We start from the raw sequence: 8,392 nt of genomic DNA, 5'->3' as shown, positions 1-8,392 counted from the left end.
AGTGTGTAATCCCAGCCCATGTGGTCAGAGTAGGAGGGTAAGGATTCATACAACTGTATTCATTGAATATATAAATGCAGAAGAGAAATTGTTTGGATCCCATTCTTGTCAATTGATATAGGAAAACAGTAGATTTTAAGCTTAACTGCCACATAGTTAGGCAGAAACAACAAGGGAGGGAAGATCAGTGGGAGGGGATATAATCTGTGTTTAGAAGAGTCAATCTGCATCTGTGACACTGTCATTTTCAAAAAGGGCTTGATATGCAAAACTTGAGACCAGTGGTGGGTTCCTCCCGGTTTGGTCCGGTTCGGCCGAGCCGGTAGCGGTGATGATATGATGTCACCGAACCGGTTTTCCCCCCCACCGCCCTCCCACCCCCCACCCCCCCATGTTATTCTTACCTTTTATTTGGTCCCACCCCCAATCTATTGCTGCCTCCTGAGTCCCAGCTGTTGACTACAGGGAAAAAAACTGTTTAAACACTTGCCGCGGGGCTTCAAAGGGCCGTCCTAGAGCTGATCAGTGTTAAAAGCAAACAAATGAGTCGGGTCGTAAGTGCGAGGACTGGTCGTAAATGCGAGGACCTTCCAGAAATGACTCTGACTAGCTAGCCACGCCCACCTAGTCACATGACCTCCAAGCCACACCCACAAAATAAGCCACGCCCACAGAACCAGTAGTAAAAAAATTTAGAACCCACCCCTGCTTGAGACCCCTTTCAGGAAGAATAAACAAGCAGGGCTAGATGGACAAATATGGGATCTTTCTATAAGTAAGTCTTAGATTACTGGTTTATTAGATATTATTATTAGGTGTGCATACATAAGATGAATACCTGGGTGATGGCTGGATATGTGGCTAAAAAGTCATGTACTATGTTGTGGTATATGTATTATGTAAATCAGACAATTATCAATCTATTCATCATACCTTGGCTAAACAAACTGTTGCTTCATGCAACAGGCAGCCCAGTCAAAGGCTGAAGGCTTTTTTATTATTATTATAATTATTATTATTATAATTTTATTTCTATACTTTCATCTGCTTGTTCTACCAAGTCAATTTATTTAATCAATTTGTTTAATGCAATGGCATTCCCTGACACAGTGTGCTCATCTCCAATAAGTGTCTCTTTCTGTTTTAAAAAGAAACAGCGTAAAGATCATTGTCTGCTTAGTGAATCTGGCCTCTTACATTGCGCCATTGGCTTGTTAAGCTAGTTTAGCAGAAAACAATCTCTTGCCAATAATTCCAGCTGCAATAGACCGAATTCCATTCTACCTTCCACACCTAGGCTTATGAATGAAGGATCAACTGCAACATGTCAGGGACCACTTATTTGCAAATTATGCCAGGAGTAGATGCTCACTATTGGCTAGAAGAGTGTTTCTCATTCTTGTGAACTTTAAGATTTGTGGACTTCAATTCCCAGAATTCTCCAGTCAGCATGGGAGTTCATAAAGCTTAGAAAAAATTGAAGTAGAATGCAGCTTCTCTTCTGATGACAACCCCTGAAACATCAACTCATGAATCATTCATTCTCTAAATACCAATTAAATGTAGGGATTTTCTTCTGCTTATTGACAAAACTGCACCCATAGCGAGCAATGGGTTCTTATGACCGCTGCATTCACTTAACAACCATTGCAAAAAAATGTTGCAAAATCAGATCAATCATATGACAGATCCATTTTACAAACATTACAACTTCTTACTATAATGGAAATGTTCTATTATGGAAATAACTGAAGAACTACTTGAAAGGTTGCTCATAATTTAAAATTGATGACCCAAGTTCAGCATAATTATTCCTCATTTTTACACTTTCTTTGTGTTCAGGGAGGAAAAATCAATGAGTTGGCAAAATCTTAATAAAAGAAGGCTTTTAACGTTTTTCTCTATGGCAAAATGTTACTAGTAGACTGGTTGAATTATTATTTAATTTAGACTCCACCCAGTCATTAAATAACATAATTTTGCCTTTTAAAATTAAAGGGAAAAATGACTTTCTCTTTGTGCTGGAAAGACATATTGACGCTGAGGTTGTGGACCTTAGCTGAATTACAAACTACCTCATTCTAGACCAGTTAATTATGCAGCTCCACTCACACTGTGAGTTTACAGTTCAATACATGTGCAAACCCAGGAAAAAAATGAGTTAAGCGCATAAACCATGATTAACTTATCCATGGAAAGAGATATTTATTTATTTATTTATTTATTTATTTATTTATTTATTTATTTATTTATTTATTTATTTATTTTTAAATTTGTATACCGCCCTTCTCCCTGAGGACTCAGGGCGATGAACAGCCAAGTAAAAACATAAATTACAAACATTAAAATACAATTAAAAGATATATATAAATTTGGTCCCATGATTAAAAACAATAACAAACAATTAAAAACATTTTAAAAAGTGTTAGGCCAGCCCGGCTTGCTGGAAAAAGAAGGTTTTAAGGGCACGGCGGAAGGCACCGAGGTCTTGGATTCTCCTAATCTCTGGGGGCAGCTGATTCCAGAGGGTAGGTGCCCCCACAGAGAAGGCCCTCCCCCTGGGGGTCACCAGCCTACATTGTTTGGCTGATGGCACCCCGAGGAGGCCCTCTCTGTGGGAGCGCACAGGTCGATGAGAGGCCGTCGACCTGTAAATATAAAGTATATTATATTTACTTTATATATAAAGTAAATCCTGTTACTCTAATACAGGATTAGGGCATGGCTGGCTGGCTGGGAATTGAAGCCTACAAATCTTAAAGTTGACAAGGTTGGGTACTCCTGTTATAATAAAAAAATGAATGATTGAATCACAACATTAAAACAACCCTTGCAACACTTTCCTGAAATGTAGATGTTTAGATGGGAAATATACATTTTTTTCCTGCAGCCTCTTTTTTTCAATTGATAGTAATAGGTTCTTTAAATATTCTGTTTTCCCAAAAATAAGACCTATCCTGAAAATAAGACCTAGCATGTTTTTATGCATGCACCTAATATAAGCCCTACCCCCCATACAAGCCCTATTTAAGAACCTGCACAGCTGACTGGCTACCTGTTCCATCTGGTTGCTTGTGGTGCCACAGCCACAAGGTGAGGCAGGGTGGTGGTGAAGCTGCCCCATGAGCCCCGCACTGGCTTACTTCAGGGCTCCCACAGCCAGGCCATCCATGCCCCGATACCTGCCTCATGGCAGCAGCACTGGCAGCCATGTGCAGCAAGAGCCCATGTGGCCGCCAAATCACTTCTGCTTGCTTGGGGCTGCAACACAGCAGGAAGCTGTGTGGTGTGTTGGTGCTGCGGCCACAATGTGAGACAGGTATCAGGGTGTGGATGGCCTGGCTGCGGGGACCCTGAGGTAAGGTAGTGTGGGGCATATATTCTTCTGCTACTCATGCAAAGACTATACAAGTGTCATCCAAGTTCCTTTACCCTGGCTCCCCCACCCTCTGCCTCAAGGCAGTGGCACTAGTGCACCACGCAGCCTCCTGCCCCATTGCGAGCAAGTAGAAGAAGTGGGCCTCCTGTACATGGGAAAAAATAAGACACCCCCCCAAAATAAGCTCTAGTGCTTATTTTGCCCCCACCCCCCAAAATAAGACCCAGTCTTATTTCAGGGAAACATGGGTATCTATTCATTAATTTGTTAAATTTCTAGTCTCCTTTTCTTCCAAAAGTTCAAGACAGAATATAGCACTTCCTCTTTCCATTCTTCCTGCAACAAAATCCTGTAGCTATTCTGGCATAAAAGACAATAACTGGCCCCAAAGCCATCAATAAGCTTCATGGCTCAGGAAGGACATGAACCCAGGAATCTCCTGTCCTATTCCAACACTTTAAACAAAGCTTGATTTCCTTCCTAACTGTAGCAGAATAGTGAAACCACAGATAACTGATCACTTTAGAAGATATATTCTTCTGCTACTAATCCAAAGGCTATAGAACAGTGGTGGGTTGCCCCCGGCTCAGACCGGTTCTATAGAACCGGTAGTAAAACTGGAGGGAGGCTCCGCCCACCGACCCTGACGTCACCAGAATGCTTTTGCGCATGCACAGAAGAGCGCGCACGCAGCCCTGTTGCGAACTGGTAGTAAAGGTAAGTAGAACCCATCCCTGCTATACAAGTGTCACCCAAGTTCCTTTACCCTGGCTCCAAGACCACCTAACTCAATCCAGATAGTTTGTGTGAGAGAATGAGTGTGAAAACAGTCCCTCCCTAACAGTTCTCAGCTGATATAAGGAGAGGCAATCAGATAGCTCAGTCTCATGCCATGAAGGGTTTTAAAGGTTAAAACTAGAATCTTGCATTGGATCCAGAAGCAAATTGGCAATCAGTCCAGGTCATGGAGGAGAGTGTGATATGTGCTGTTTTGGAAGCACACATAACTGTCTGCACCACTACTTTATGCACTAATTGGAGCTTCTAGATGCTCTTCAAGGCTCTATAAAGACACTCCCTACATAGAATTGCATTTTAAACTCAGCCGTAGTTACAACTAAAGGTAGCTATAGTACAGATTAGGCAAAATCTGGCTCAAAACCAGTGTGAGCGGGACCTTCGAGTCCTAGTGTATGATCACTTAAACATGAATCAGTAGGTTCGGCAGCAGCCAAAAAAGCTAATACAATCCTTGGTTGTATAAATAGAGGCATAGAATCAAAATCACATGAAGTATTAGTACTGCTTTATAAATCCTTAATAAGATCACCCCTACATCCAGTTTTGGTCACCATAGTACAAAAAAGATGTTGAGACTTTGGAACAAGTGCAAAGAAGAGCAGTTAAGACGATTAAGGGCCTGGAGACAAAAACATATGAGGAACCGCTGCAGGAATTGGATATGACCAGTCTAGAGAAAAGAAGGATTGGGGGACATGATAGCGGTATTCCAGTATTTGAGAGGCTGCCACAAAGAGGAGGGCGTCAATTTATATTCCAAAGCACCAGCAGGTAGGACAAGAAACAATGGATGGAAACTAATCAAGAAGAGAAGCAACCTGGAATTAAGGAAAAACTTCCTAACAGTGAGGACAATTATCCAGTGGAAAGCTTGCCTTCAGAAGTTGTAGATGGTTCATCACTGGAGGCTTTTAAGAAAAGACTGGACAGCCTCCTATCTGAAATGGTATAGGGTCTACTCCTTGAGCAGGAGGTTAGACTAGAAGACCTCTAAGGTCCCTTCCAACTTTATTCTGATTAACACAATAAATGGGTCAGTGTTTTATAGCTAGGGCATCTGCATAGGGGGAGATTCAAAAAGTCAATTTGTGACAGCACAAATACTGACTTTTTTGACCCCTCTATCCCCCACTTACACCCCCCCCCAATGTGGATGCCTCTAGTTTACAACCTAAAATTATGGGACAGAATGGAGCCATGCAATTAACCCTCCTGAATTTCATTTTAAATATAGACTTGCATATATCTTGTGGAAGACTTTTGAAGGGAAGGAACATGTCATAAATACAGCTCCTTAATCTTCTTGTTCTTCTGTAGAATACTGCCTTAAATGCCATTTTCTATTGTCTTCTAAATAAGGCTGCTTCCTTTGTATATATTTAGTAAGGCGAATAACAGCTCTTTATTTTTTTTTCCTGATTTATTTTTAAAGATCATATGAATCACTTGTTAATGTTTGACGGCATGTAATAATAGAAACTTCATAAAGTTTGGTGAATGGCTATGAGTATGACCACATTCCACTATAATGGGTAAATGTTGCGGCTCAAGAGACCTGTTGGCCCTAACACAACTAAGAACTGGTTGGGCCAGATTAGGGCTGTGTCGTATGATAGGTCTTCCCTTCTGACCAATCACATACCATTGTTCTTGGGTGCCTTGGGCACTTTAAAAAAGTGACGGGGGGGTTGGGGGTTGGCACAGCGAATTGCTTGGTTTCAGAGTGAAGGAAGGTGAGTAAACATATCTTAGGTCTCTAGTTTACTTGTGCTTGAGTTTTGATCTAAAGTGTCTTTTTCTATTGTTAAACCTAAAACATTTGTAAAGTTAGTACATATTAACATTTAACACAAATGAGATTAAAACAAAATTTGTCACTGGGTTGCTTCTGTTTTGATCGTGTTAGCTAAATAGAAAAGCCTTAAATTACTTACATACCTTACAGTTTAATCTAAATATGGGGTATTGCTTTAAGCTTTTTATTTTTATGTTTCTGAGAAGAAACAAATTATGATGCCAATGATACCCATCAGCTATTGCTGCTTAATATAGGTGAGAAAAACTTGTAGAAAGCAAGTGAAAAAATTGTAAGCCTTCTCCCTGTTTTTGAGCAAACAGTTCCTTTTTATTCAGGAAAAGTTAACAAAAAGTGATACCTGTAAGTGGACGTTGTAGCTTTGTATCTAATTCAATTTATTTTACAGACAGTTTCAGGTTTTTCCTTGCTGAGTTATATCGAATGGAGTAGCTGACAAAGCACCATTTTGGACTTATATCAATTTGAAAAATTGATGTGTTATGTTCTGTACATTCTTCTAAATTCTGTGAGCTGTCTATAATTCTTTTGAACTGTCCCTTATTCAATCTCTGATACTGTATTTATGCTGAGATCCAGAGTTGAAGCCTTAAAATATCTATTAAACTTGATCTTACTTAGAAGTCTTCTTCCAAGTTCAGTGAAGCTTGTTCCTGAATAGGTATAGAATAAATTGCAAGTGAGTAAAATGTTTTGCATCACAAATTTGCCCTTCACATAAATGGCTAGTATCTATCTGTATGCTACTAAAATTGTCTATTTGTAATCTTCAATTGGGCGAAATGGTGCATCACAGGCAGTGGTGGGTTTCAAAATTTTTTACTACCGGTTCTGTGGGTGTGGCTTGGTGGCCATGGCAGGGGAAGGATACTGTAAAATCTCCATTCCCTCTCCAATCCAGGGGAAGGTTACTGCAAAATCCCCATTTCCACCTGATGAGCTGGGACTCGGGAAGCAGAGAATAGATGGGGGCGGGACCAGTCAGAATTTTTACTACCAGTTCTCTGAACTACTCTGCAGAACTGATCAGAACCTGCTGAAACCCACCTCTGATCACAGGGTAACAATTTTTGAACCAAGGTACCTCAAATGGGCTAACTTGAAGAAGGTATCCTAAGTTTGGAGCCTGTTACTTTTATGGAATTGAAATTTCAATAATCTTCAGATTAGTTGTATTGGTCAAGTTATGGTCAGTGCAGCATTGATATTTGATCATGATATTTGATCATGATTTCTGATGCTCCCTGCCATCTTCCCACTAGCAAAGTCAATGCAGGAAGCCAAAGGTTGTTCCTCTTGTCCTGCTTTTTTGCCTGCCCATAGTCACTCTGTTTATCAATTTAGGTAAGGAAATATCACTGAAATCATGATCCAGTGGGTCATAGATTGTACAGTCTTTTTTAAAAAGTTTGATTTAACTGTCACAAGACTTCTTGTCTAGAGACTTAATTCTTACATAATAGCATAGTATAATTTACTCAGCCGGCCTGAGTCCGGCTGGAGATTGGGCGGCATATAAATCTCATTAATAAATAAATAATAAATAAATAAATTAACAGTTGGGCAAAGACAATTTAAGCCAAAATTTCCTCAGCTATTAAGAATCTCAATGAGATAAAGAATTTCAATAAGATTGAAAACATTCCCAGTTATATTTGCAAATATTAAGATTTCATGTATTTATCAACTCTTTTTTAAAGTGCCTTTTTCTTCTTCTTCTTCAAGACACTGAGCTGGATCTTGGCTTTGTTCAGTTCATTATTATGGTCAGTAGTTTGCATAATATGACAAATAAAACATAACTGATAACAAATAAATGTTCAGTCAAAAATAAAAAAAATAAACACTTGAAGGAAAAAGGATACGGAGTCAACTGATGTTCTTAATTTAATTGCTTTTATGTAAATTCATTGAAATCTAATGACGGTTTTATCTGGATACAATCCAGATTTTCCAATGCATCTTCTTTAAGATAAGGATAATGTGATCATTATCTTAAATTTGTCATACATTACCATTTGCAGTCCATGACAACAAATCCAAAACTGTCAAAACAGTTGCTGGCAGATAAGATGACATCTTAAGACTATGTTGTCAATATTGTTAATACTATATAATAGCCATGTTTGTCAGTGTGATTGACGTTTTTGTTGTACAAAGAACAAAATACAAAGCCAAATTGCTTTTTATTTATTCTGTAAAAAGCTGTAATAGTAACAAATTCAATGAAAGGACATTTGTTTAAAAAGATGTGAAATATGCTTTGAATATCATCTCATCAAAGAGTGTAGATGGGGCTGGTCATTTTATATGTTTGAAATGTCATCAGTAAAACCTTTTCCAATTTGATAGTCCCCAGATATGTGTTGGAAGTCACAGCTCCAAGAACTTTCAGT

The 8,392-nt window shown here is 39.2% G+C and overlaps 1 protein-coding gene across 1 annotated transcript in view; it reads left to right on the top strand.

The window, feature by feature from the left end:
- Positions 1 to 5,792: 5,792 nt before the first annotated feature.
- The window catches only part of UPK1B (uroplakin 1B), a 35,913-nt gene continuing 33,313 nt past the window's right edge, over positions 5,793 to 8,392 (top strand). The window contains exon 1 of the mRNA XM_034411513.2: positions 5,793 to 5,913. The gene's annotated coding sequence lies outside the window, so the exon portion shown is untranslated. The remainder of the gene's footprint in view (positions 5,914 to 8,392) is intronic.

This window comes from Pantherophis guttatus, chromosome 5 (assembly GCF_059756535.1).
Source record: "Pantherophis guttatus breed Tessera chromosome 5, ASM5975653v1, whole genome shotgun sequence".
Classification (NCBI taxonomy): Eukaryota; Metazoa; Chordata; class Lepidosauria; order Squamata; family Colubridae; genus Pantherophis; species Pantherophis guttatus.
The sequence above is the reverse complement of the archived record's forward strand: the minus strand, read 5'-3'. Positions and strand labels throughout refer to the sequence as shown.